Source organism: Penaeus monodon, chromosome 38 (assembly GCF_015228065.2).
Source record: "Penaeus monodon isolate SGIC_2016 chromosome 38, NSTDA_Pmon_1, whole genome shotgun sequence".
Classification (NCBI taxonomy): domain Eukaryota; kingdom Metazoa; phylum Arthropoda; class Malacostraca; order Decapoda; family Penaeidae; genus Penaeus; species Penaeus monodon.
In genome coordinates, this window is record NC_051423.1 from 27,208,580 (window position 1) to 27,218,579 (window position 10,000).

Here is a 10,000-nt window from a genome sequence, read left to right on the forward strand (position 1 = left end):
ATTTATTCTTGTCCTTTTTTTTTTCATTTTGTGTTTTTTTCACAAAGATAAGAAAAAAAGAAGAAGAGGGAGACGCATGGACCTGGCTTGAACTACCACTGTCTCTGATAGATATAGATAGATAAGGGAAATGACAATAGCAATCCGCAAGGATTTACTTGAACCCCTGTCATTCATACAGAGAAGAAATAATGTAATTTGTACATCATGTACGAGTCACTCACAACGACAAAATTCGGGTTAAGGATCCCATAAATTTTATGCGGCACTAAGACAGCAACCAACCTATTAAAGAAAGGTTCGTGCTTTTGTCCTGCGTGTGTGAGTGAGGTGAATGTGTTTTGTGTAGCTTGTGTGAGTGACATACGTAAATAAAGGGGAAGCGAATGACCTCCCAAAGAGAATGAATAAAAACATGAATTTAACGTTCACTAAAAAAAAACGAATAATAGAAAGCTAGTTTTTAAAAATTTATTAAACACCACTTAATTTCAACATAAATAAAAGACAAAGTATGCATGAAAAATGGGCATGAAAAAAATTTTTTGGAAAACTTCTCGGGGTAAAAAATTTGAACTGCGAGGGACAAATCTAGTAGGCTGTTAGACTTTATTAATGGGGATCCTATACCCAAAAGCCGTTAAAGACGAAGCGCTCGACCCCGGGAAAACTATAAATCCCCGCTCTTTCTGCGTACCTGTATGGGACTCGCAAAATTTTCCGAGGATTTAAATTTTTCACAAATCACACAAAACCTTGGATTCCCAAAAAATGCAGCGACTTCAAGAGGGGGGAAAGGTGGGATCAAAAAGGGGAAAAATTTTTCTAGTTTAAAACCCCTATTTCCTACTTAATTTAAACGGACGTAACCCGGGTCACCCCGGCCTAAAAGGGGTCGATCAACGAATAACTTGGGTTTTATTTTTTTCCTTTCGAACGACGGATTGCGAATTGGCTTTACGGAAACCGGGGCAATAGGGGAAATCTGTGCACTATGTAGGGGGGGAAATCCAGCTTATTCAAAATAATACATTTTAATAAAAATTGCGTTACATGCTTTTCTAGCCCCGATGAACGGGTCACCAAAAAGAAAATGAAAAAATGCTAGGGTTTTAACCCCCAAGGCTCAACAAAACAAAAACCCAATTACGGGAACCAAGCTGTCATCTTCCCCCTTCCCACGCGAGGTCAAAAAGGAAAAAACCTTTTTTTTCTTTCAAGTGACCGCAACGAAAAAAAAAGGGGACAGTCAGGTCGGGGCGAGGGGAGAACGAGTAAAATCAAATGAATTTGTGATAACAAAAATTCAGGGAACGCTTTAAAATTCTTGAAAAATAAAAACAACAAAAAATCTCTAAACCAGAAAATTAATTAAACTTAACTAACAAATGATATTATTTTTGTTGCCCCACATACTCGAATCACACGGAAATGCAAATCTAAGGTAAAGGGAAAGTGGGGGAAAACCGGGCCATTTGCTGTCATGTAATTTTTAACCCCAAACCCGGAAACCAACGCTTAAACAATATGGGGGAAGAAAGAAGGAAAGGGAAAAATAAAAAGGGGGGCCCCAAACGTGTATTTAAAGGGGGTTTTTTTTTTTTTTTTTTTTCTTAGCCATGTTTAAAAGGGGTCAAGGGGTTTTTCTTTGAATTTTTGGGCTGCGAGCCAAAGGGGCCAAAAAGGCCCCACCCGGGCCCACCGTTTGTAAAAGGCTAAAACCCTTTAGTATTTTGGTTGCGGGGGTTTTTGATACTGATTACGACTTTCACCCCTTTTTTCAAGATTTGGGAACACGCATAGGGGAAACAAAAGGACATGTTATTATAGGGGAAATCGCGGTTTTCGGCGCAGTCAGCTTGCCCGGGGGGAAAGGGGCGGAGCTGCCCTTTAGGGGGGCGTCGGGGTTTTGACACAAAACTCCGGGTCAAACGGACCCTTTTGACCCGTCACCTACGCCCTGCTGAGTAAAAAGGTTAAATTTCGGCCCTTTTTGGATCCACGGGGGAAACAAGCCACGGGGTCCCCGGGTAACAAAAATAGACTTCTGCAATGTTAAAAGTGTGGTATGTAATTTGAAATTTATATTATATTTTCCACTTTTTTTTTTTCCGACGATAAAAAATTATTTCAGCTTTTGAAACCGACATCCCTGTTTGGCGAGTGGGGGAAACTTCTCGGCCCCCTGCCTCACCTGGGAATCGGGCGTGTACTTTGGCCCAATGTGGTCTAAAGAGAAGATTTTTTTAAGTAGTGAAAAGTATTACTGAGGGGCTTTCCCCATACCCAACTCATTTGCTAATTATAGATACATCTTGCAAAAAATCGCATGTCGTACACTCGTTTAATTAGGTCACATTTGGGGATGATTGTTATAAATATATATATATATATAAATTAAAAATTTTATAATATAATATAATAATATAAAATAAAATTTTAAGGGGTTAATTATATTATAATATATATATTATAAATAAATATATATATAATTTTATATAAAATTATAAAATTATACACACACACACCCCACACACACAAAAACCCCACACACACATATAATATTATATTTATATATTTTAAATAATATATTATATATATAAAATATATACATATATATATACATATTTTACAACAAAAAAATTATGCAAACACACACACACCAAAACCCCAACCCCCAACACACACACACACACACACACACACACACACACACAAAACAAAACCAAACACACCACACACAAAACCCCACACACACACACAACACACACAAAACACAAACACACACCACACAAAAGGGAGTACCCTTAAACCCAAACCCCAGCCGTTTAAAACCCTCGGTATTTTGAGGAAAACCAGGTTGATAGCGTATTATGGCATTGGGATTAAAGGGCCACACTTCTACTTTCGGTCTCTTATTGCTGTGTACGCCCCCCCCCAATGCTGAAAATTTTTCCCTTATATCTCCCTCCCTATCTAAAAAGAAAATTGTTGCTATTTTGTTTCCGCTTTCCTTTTTTTTAATTTGGGAGCATATAATAAAAAAATAACCCCTCTCCCCCAGGGGCCGGGGTTTGGCTGGGGTGGGGGAAGGGCAATGGCACACCATGATCAAAGAAGTCCCCTTTAGAGTCGGGAGTAATATTTCTAACTCCCCTGAAAACCCCCCGTTTTGGATACTGTTTTGGGTACTGACACGGCCCTTATTTTGTTTTTGTTTTTTCTTCAAATTAAAAATAATTTTTTTTTTGGTTGTATTTTTGTATGATAAGGGGTTGCACCCGAAAATACTGATTTTAATTGTGTTTGCTATTAGAAAAATCTCAATGGAAAAGGGTGGAGTTCGCCAACCCTTTTTAAAGCAGGCCCTGTTACTGAAAATGGGGGTATTTCGAAATACCGTATTTTTTAGTGAAACTATTTTTCATTTTGGGTATTTTAAATTGGGCTGTTGGGGCTATTTGTCAGTTTTTCTGTCTTTGTTTGGGCTGGGTCTTACCCGTGTTTCTTTATCTCCCCCCCCCCCTCTCTCTCTCTCTCTCTCTCTCTTCTATTTTTATTTTTATATATATATAATATATATATAAATATATATATATTTATATATATATTTATATTTGTGCATGTCAGTCGGGCAAATCTAAAATTATAAATTTATTATATCCCGCTAAGCCCCCCCATGATGCTGATCGAGCTTCATATCCCCCTCGGTGTTTTGTGCGCCCCGGAGGTCAACCAAGCTGCTTTGGGCACGTGACCTCGCCCTCGACCCGGTTTAAAGCCAGACGGGTTGGGTTTCCACACCCCCGCAAAAAACCCCTTTTATCCCCTCCCCCGCCCCTCCCGCACCCCCCTCCCCCTCAAGACAAACCCCCCATTTCTGCTTGTCCCAAATTTTTGTACCCTTCCCCCTTTTTCGGGATTTCCTTTCCCCTGTGCCTCTGTGTTTTTTTCGCCTTTGTTGGTTTCGAAAAACTACCCCACACACACACACACACACAAACACCCACACACACACACAAACACCCCCAAAAACCCCACACACACACCACACCACACACACCCACACACACACACCCCCCACATACACCACTCACACAAAAAAAACAAAAAAATACAAAACGATTTGCTCCACCACATTTCTCTATGTCCCCCATGGGATATGTTATTTTGGGGTCAAATTACCCCTTTTGGTCCCCGTTTTTAAATTTTTAGGGGCCTAGGGGCTGAAAGCATAAAAACTAGCAAAAATAGACAGATAGGCAAACGCTATATTTAAAGACGATTTTATTTTATATGGGGTTTTAAATATAGCTGTTTGCCTTCTGTCTATGGGGCTAGTTTCTTATCGTTCAGTACCCTATGGGCCCTAGAAAAATAAAACTTTGGGCCAAGGGGAAATTGACACGAGAATAAAAATATGCCCTGTGACATAAAGAATGTGGGGGAGCAAAATCATTGTATTTGTTTTTTTGTTTGGGGTATGTTTTTGTATGTGGGTGTGTGTGGGGTGTGTGGTGGGGTGTGTGGTGTGTTGTGTGTGTGTGTGTGGTGTGGGTGTGTGTGTGTGTGTGTGTGTGTGTGTGTGTGTGTGTTGTATGTGTTTCTGTAGTTACACAAAGAGCGAAAGAAACACAGAGGCACAGAGGAAGGAATACCGACAAAGGGAGAGGTACACAAATTGACAAGCAGTAATGGGCGGTGTCTTGAGTGGGAGGCGGTGCGAGGAGAGCGGCGACGGGATGAAAGGGCAGTTTGCGGCGGGTGTGGCACCCAATCTGTCTGGGCATGACCTGGTCGAGGGCGAGGTCACGTGACCACGCAGCTTGGGTTGACCTCCGAGGCGCACAATAACACCGAGCGGGGATATGAAGCTCGATCAGCATCATGGACTGGCTGAGCGTGATATAATGAATTATAGATTTATGATTTGACAGACTGACATGCACAAATATATATATATATATATATATATATATATATATATATATTATATATATATATATATATTGATATATATAGAGAGAGAGAGAGAGAGAGAGAGAGAGGGGGGGGGGAGATAGAGAGAAACACAGGTAGAGACACAGACAAACAAAGACAGACAAACTGACAATAGTCAGACAGACAATTTAATATATCCAAAATGTAATAGTTTCACTGAAATACGGTATATTCGAAATATAACAGTTTTAGTATCTATGCAGTGCATTCAAAATGTAATAGGCAGAACATCCACACTAGCTCCATTGAGAGTTTCTAATAGCAAACACAATGTACAATCAGTACTTCTAAGGTGCAAGCCTTATCATACAAAATATACAACCAAAATGCAATAGTTATAGTTTGAAGAAAAAACAGTACATAATAATGTGCCAGTGTCAGTAGCCAAACAGTATCCGAAACAGAGGGTTTCAGTGGATACTTAGTACATATTTACTGCGACTCTCAGTGGACAGTCTTTGATCATGGTGTGCACATTGCTCGCTCCTCCACGCAGCCTACGCCGGTCCTGCGGGAGAGGAGTTATTTTTTTTTATATGCTACCAAATAAGAAAAAGGAAAGCGGAAACAAAATAGCAGACAATTTTCTTTATAGATAGGGAGGGAGATATGAGAGGGAAAAGTTTACAGACATTGGTAGGAGCGTACACAGCAATAAGAGACATGAAAGTAGAAGTGTGCTTCAGTCCTAATGCCATAATACGCTCATCAACCTGTGTTACCTCAACTACCGAGGGTTGAAGTCGGCTGGAGTTGGTTAAGGCTACTCCCTGTGTGTGTGTGTGTGTGTGTGTGTGTGTGTGTGTGTGTGTGTGTGTGTGTGTGTGTGTGTGTGTGTGTGTGTGTGTGTATATATATATATATATATATATATATATATATATATTATATATATATATATATATATATATATATATATATATATATATATATATATATATATATATATATAAGCAATACATCTCAAATGTGACCATAATACTATCGAGTGTACGACATGCGATTTATGCAAGATGTATCTATAATTAGCAAATGAGTTGCCTATGATGGAACGCCGTCAGCTAAATACTTACACGTACTTAAAACATCTTCTCTTTAGACCACATGGCCAGGATGTACACGCTCACGATTCCCAGGCTGAGGCAGGCGCCGAGAAGTCCAAGACTCGCCAGCAGGAGATGTGCGGTTTCAGCAGCTGAAAATAATTTGTGTATCGTCGTTAGAAAAAAAATGTGGATATATAATATATTTACAATATATACATACACACACTATAACATATGCAGAAGTCTATTTCTGTTACCAGTGGACCACGTGGCTGTTTTCCACGTGGGATCCATAAGTCCGAAATTTAACCTTTCACTCAGCGAGGACGTAGGTGACGAGGTCATCTGATCTCGTTTGACCCGGAGTTCGTGTCAAGCACCCGACGCGGTAAGGTCAGCTCCGCCCTCTCCCTCCGGGCAAGCTGACTGCGACCGCATACCGCGATTACCCCTATAAATAGACATGTCTCTTGTGTTCCCATACTGCGTGTTCCAACTCTTAGAAATAAAGAGTGAAGTCGTATATCAGTATCAACCCCTGCAAGCCAATGTACTAAGGTTGATAGCCTTTTACAATCTGGTGGCAGGGTGGCGCTGTGTCCTTCCGGCTCGCAGCAAACCTTCAAAGAAAATCCGCTTGACCAATTCAAGACATGGCTAAGAAAAAAAAAAAAACACGTAAGTACACGTTTGGGCCCTCCTTTCTATTTTCCTTTCCATTCTTTCTTCGCCCTATATGTGTTAAGCTGTTGGTTTTCTGTTGGGTTAAAAGTGCTACATGACAGCAAATGGCACGTTCTCACACTATTCCCTTCACCTTAGATAGCATTTCCGTGTGATCGAGTATGTGGTCAACAACATGAATATCATTCGTTAGTTAAGTAGTTAATTAATTTCTCTCGTTTAGAGATTTATGTTGTTTCATTTGCACGAATTAAACGCGTTCATGATTTATGTTATCACAAATATCATTTGATTTATCTCGTTCCTCCCCTCGCCCCGACCTGACTGTCCCTTTTCTTTCGCTTGCGGTCACTTGAATGAGAAAAAGGTGTGTTTTTTCCGTCTTGACCTGACGACGTGGGAAGGGTGAAGATGACAGCTTGGTTCCTGTAATTGGTTGTTGTTTTGTTGATGCCTTGGGGGTTAACCATAGCATTGTTACATTGCTTTTTGGTGACACGTTCTATCCGCTAGAACGGAGCATGTAACGCAATTTCATTAAAATGTATTATTTTGAATATAGCGTAGGATTTCCCCCATATCATAGTGCACAGGATTGCCCGATATTGCCCAGGTTGCGTAAACGCCTAATATCTGCACTCCGTCGTTCGAAAGTAGATACAATAAACCGAAGTTATTCGTTCGATCGGCACCTTTGAGTCGGTGTGATCCGCGGTTACGTCCGTTTAGGACTAGGGTTTAAGCTAGAATATATTAATCACACCTTTCTCACCCTCCTGAAGTCGCTTGCATGTTTTGGGTATATCCCAAGCGTTTGTGTGATTTGTGATAATTTAAATATCCTCAGGAAATTTTGCGAGTGCCCATCACAGATACGCAGAAAAGAGCAGGTTATTTATAGATTTCCCTGGCTCGAGTCGCTTCAGTCATATACGGCATTTGGGTATAGGATCCCCCCATTAATGAAGTCTAACATGCCTAGCTAGACTTGTACCTCGGCAGTTCAGATTTTCTGACCCCGAGAAGATTCTTGCTAAAAGTTTTTTTCATGTCACCATTCATTCATGCATACATTCTGTCATATATAATTATATGTTGAATTCAATGTGGTAGTTGAAATAATTTTAAATAGCTAGCATTGCTAATTTACTTCAGTTTTGTTATAGTGAACGTTAATATTCATGTTTGTGATTCATTCTCTGTGTGAGGTCACTCTCGCTTTCCTCTCATTCACGCTAGCTGTCACTCACACAAGCATACACAAACACATTCACCTCACTCACACACGCAGGACAAAAGACACTGAACCTTTCATTAATAGGGTTGGTTGCTGTCTTAGTGCCGGCATAAATATTTATGGTGTATCTCTTTAACCCGCAATTTTGTCTGTTGTGATGAGTGACTCGTACATGATGTACAAATTACATTTATTTCTTCTCTGTATGATGACAGTGGTCAAGTAAATCCTTGCGGATTGCTATTGTCATTTCCCTTATCTACTCTCATATCTATCAGAGACAGTTGGTAGTTCAAGCCAGGTCCATGCGTCTCCCTCTTCTTCTTTTTTTCTTATCTTTGTGAAATAAAACACAAAATGAAAAAAAAAGGACAAGAATAAATTAAAAACTAACATTAAAAACCGCAAATTTTTATTAATAACCGGCTAGTGGTACTTAACACCCCCTCTTCTTTGTTGCCTTTCTTTTTCTCTTACTATCTGGCCCTTATGTGTACGATCTGGTTCCCCGACTATATATTGCAGTCGGACCGACACGGCACCAGAGGAGGACCCTTAGGATGCTGTGAGATGGAAGTCATCGGAAGATCGCCATAGGCCTGCAGCCAGATGTCGTCAGAGCAGGTGTTAAGCTGTCCCATAATGTAATGGACAGGCGTTGCCTGCCGGACTCCCCGTAGATCCAGTGAAGCACCAGCACCTTACCGCAGGTACCAGTCATCCCAGGATGCTGTGCATGGGCGACGCCTGGCGGACGCCTGCAGATCCAGTCAACTCCAGGAGCTCATAGCGCAGGTATGAGCCGCCCCGAGATGCCGCCCCTACCCCAACACCCATAGATCCAGATGAAGATTACAAGGACGTGTGGACGCAAGAAGGACCTGGACGAGATCTGTGAGAATGTGTGGATGAGGACGCCGCCGAGTTAGGCCTGAACGAGGAGGTCTAGACGAATCCGAAGTCAAGGAGGACCTGTGCGAGACTTTCGAGGACGTGTGGACATCGAGGACGGACAGATTACACCGAGGACCGACAGGGATGAGCAGCCACGAAGATGCACCAGGACAATGCACGAGAACGAGACGACCAGCCAAGTTAGGTCACCCTTGAAGGCGCCTCGAGGGCAAGGCGCGAGTAGGTGGTCAAGCAATATAACATACGAGGTCATCTGATCTCGTTTGACCCGGAGTTCGTGTCAAGCACCCGACGCGGTAAGGTCAGCTTCGCCCTCTCCCTCCGGGCAAGCTGACTGCGACCGCATACCGCGATTAAACCCCCCCCTGAGCGGAGGGCGTGGTCAGTGGGCCAGCGCCCGGTCGAGCAGTTTCCTCGAGGACGGCATAGTCCGGCCTGGCGAGCGGCTTCTCCTGAATGGCCCTCTGCATGGCCTTCAGCGCCTCGCGTGGCAGCGCCCTGGGGTTGGCTTCTGCCGGTCGAGATCAGCAGCCCGAGCGAGAGGCCGCTCTGGCACGCCGCCGTGAACTCAATCAGATTCACGCCCTTCACCTCGTAGTCGGCGCCGAGCGCGACGGCGACGTGGCCCGTGGCGAAAATGTTGTGCACGAAGTTCAGGGCGTGCAACTCCTGGAGGCGGCGCACGACTCCCACGAGGGCCTGCACGAAGGCGCGGATGGGCGTGCGCGCGTCCAGCACCAAGCTCAGCAGGTTCTGGGCGCGCAGGCACTCATGCATCAGCATGGGGTACTCGATGCCGTAGCCAAACAGCCTGGGGGCCCCGGCGCGCCCCTTCATCGCCAGCAGCGCCTCGAACTCACGCACGTACATCGTGTCTTGCATGTTCAGCATGACCTTCATGGTGACGTCGATGCCGGCCAGCCGCGTCCTGAACAGGGCGGCGGTCTGCGTCTTGCCCTCGAAGTGCTTCTCGAGCCTCTCGATGCTCTCATTGTCTACGCCCGCGTAGTCCTAGGTTCTCCTCGGCCAGCGCCTCGTCCAGGGCGCCCTCGCTGGGCGACGTCGGAAGCACCGCGGGGAAAGGGGGACGTCATCTGCCGGGGGGAGGGCTGCGAGG

The 10,000-nt window shown here is 43.4% G+C and overlaps 1 long non-coding RNA gene across 1 annotated transcript; it reads right to left on the reverse strand.

Annotated features, from left to right (window-relative positions):
• Positions 1-5,197: 5,197 nt before the first annotated feature.
• Positions 5,198-6,483, reverse strand: LOC119596576. Its single transcript, XR_005230769.1, has 3 exons — positions 6,358-6,483; positions 6,075-6,196; positions 5,198-5,509 (listed from the first exon to the last, which is right to left on the reverse strand). It is a non-coding gene; the product is annotated as an uncharacterized LOC119596576 (long non-coding RNA).
• Between the last annotated feature and the right edge of the window lie 3,517 nt (positions 6,484-10,000).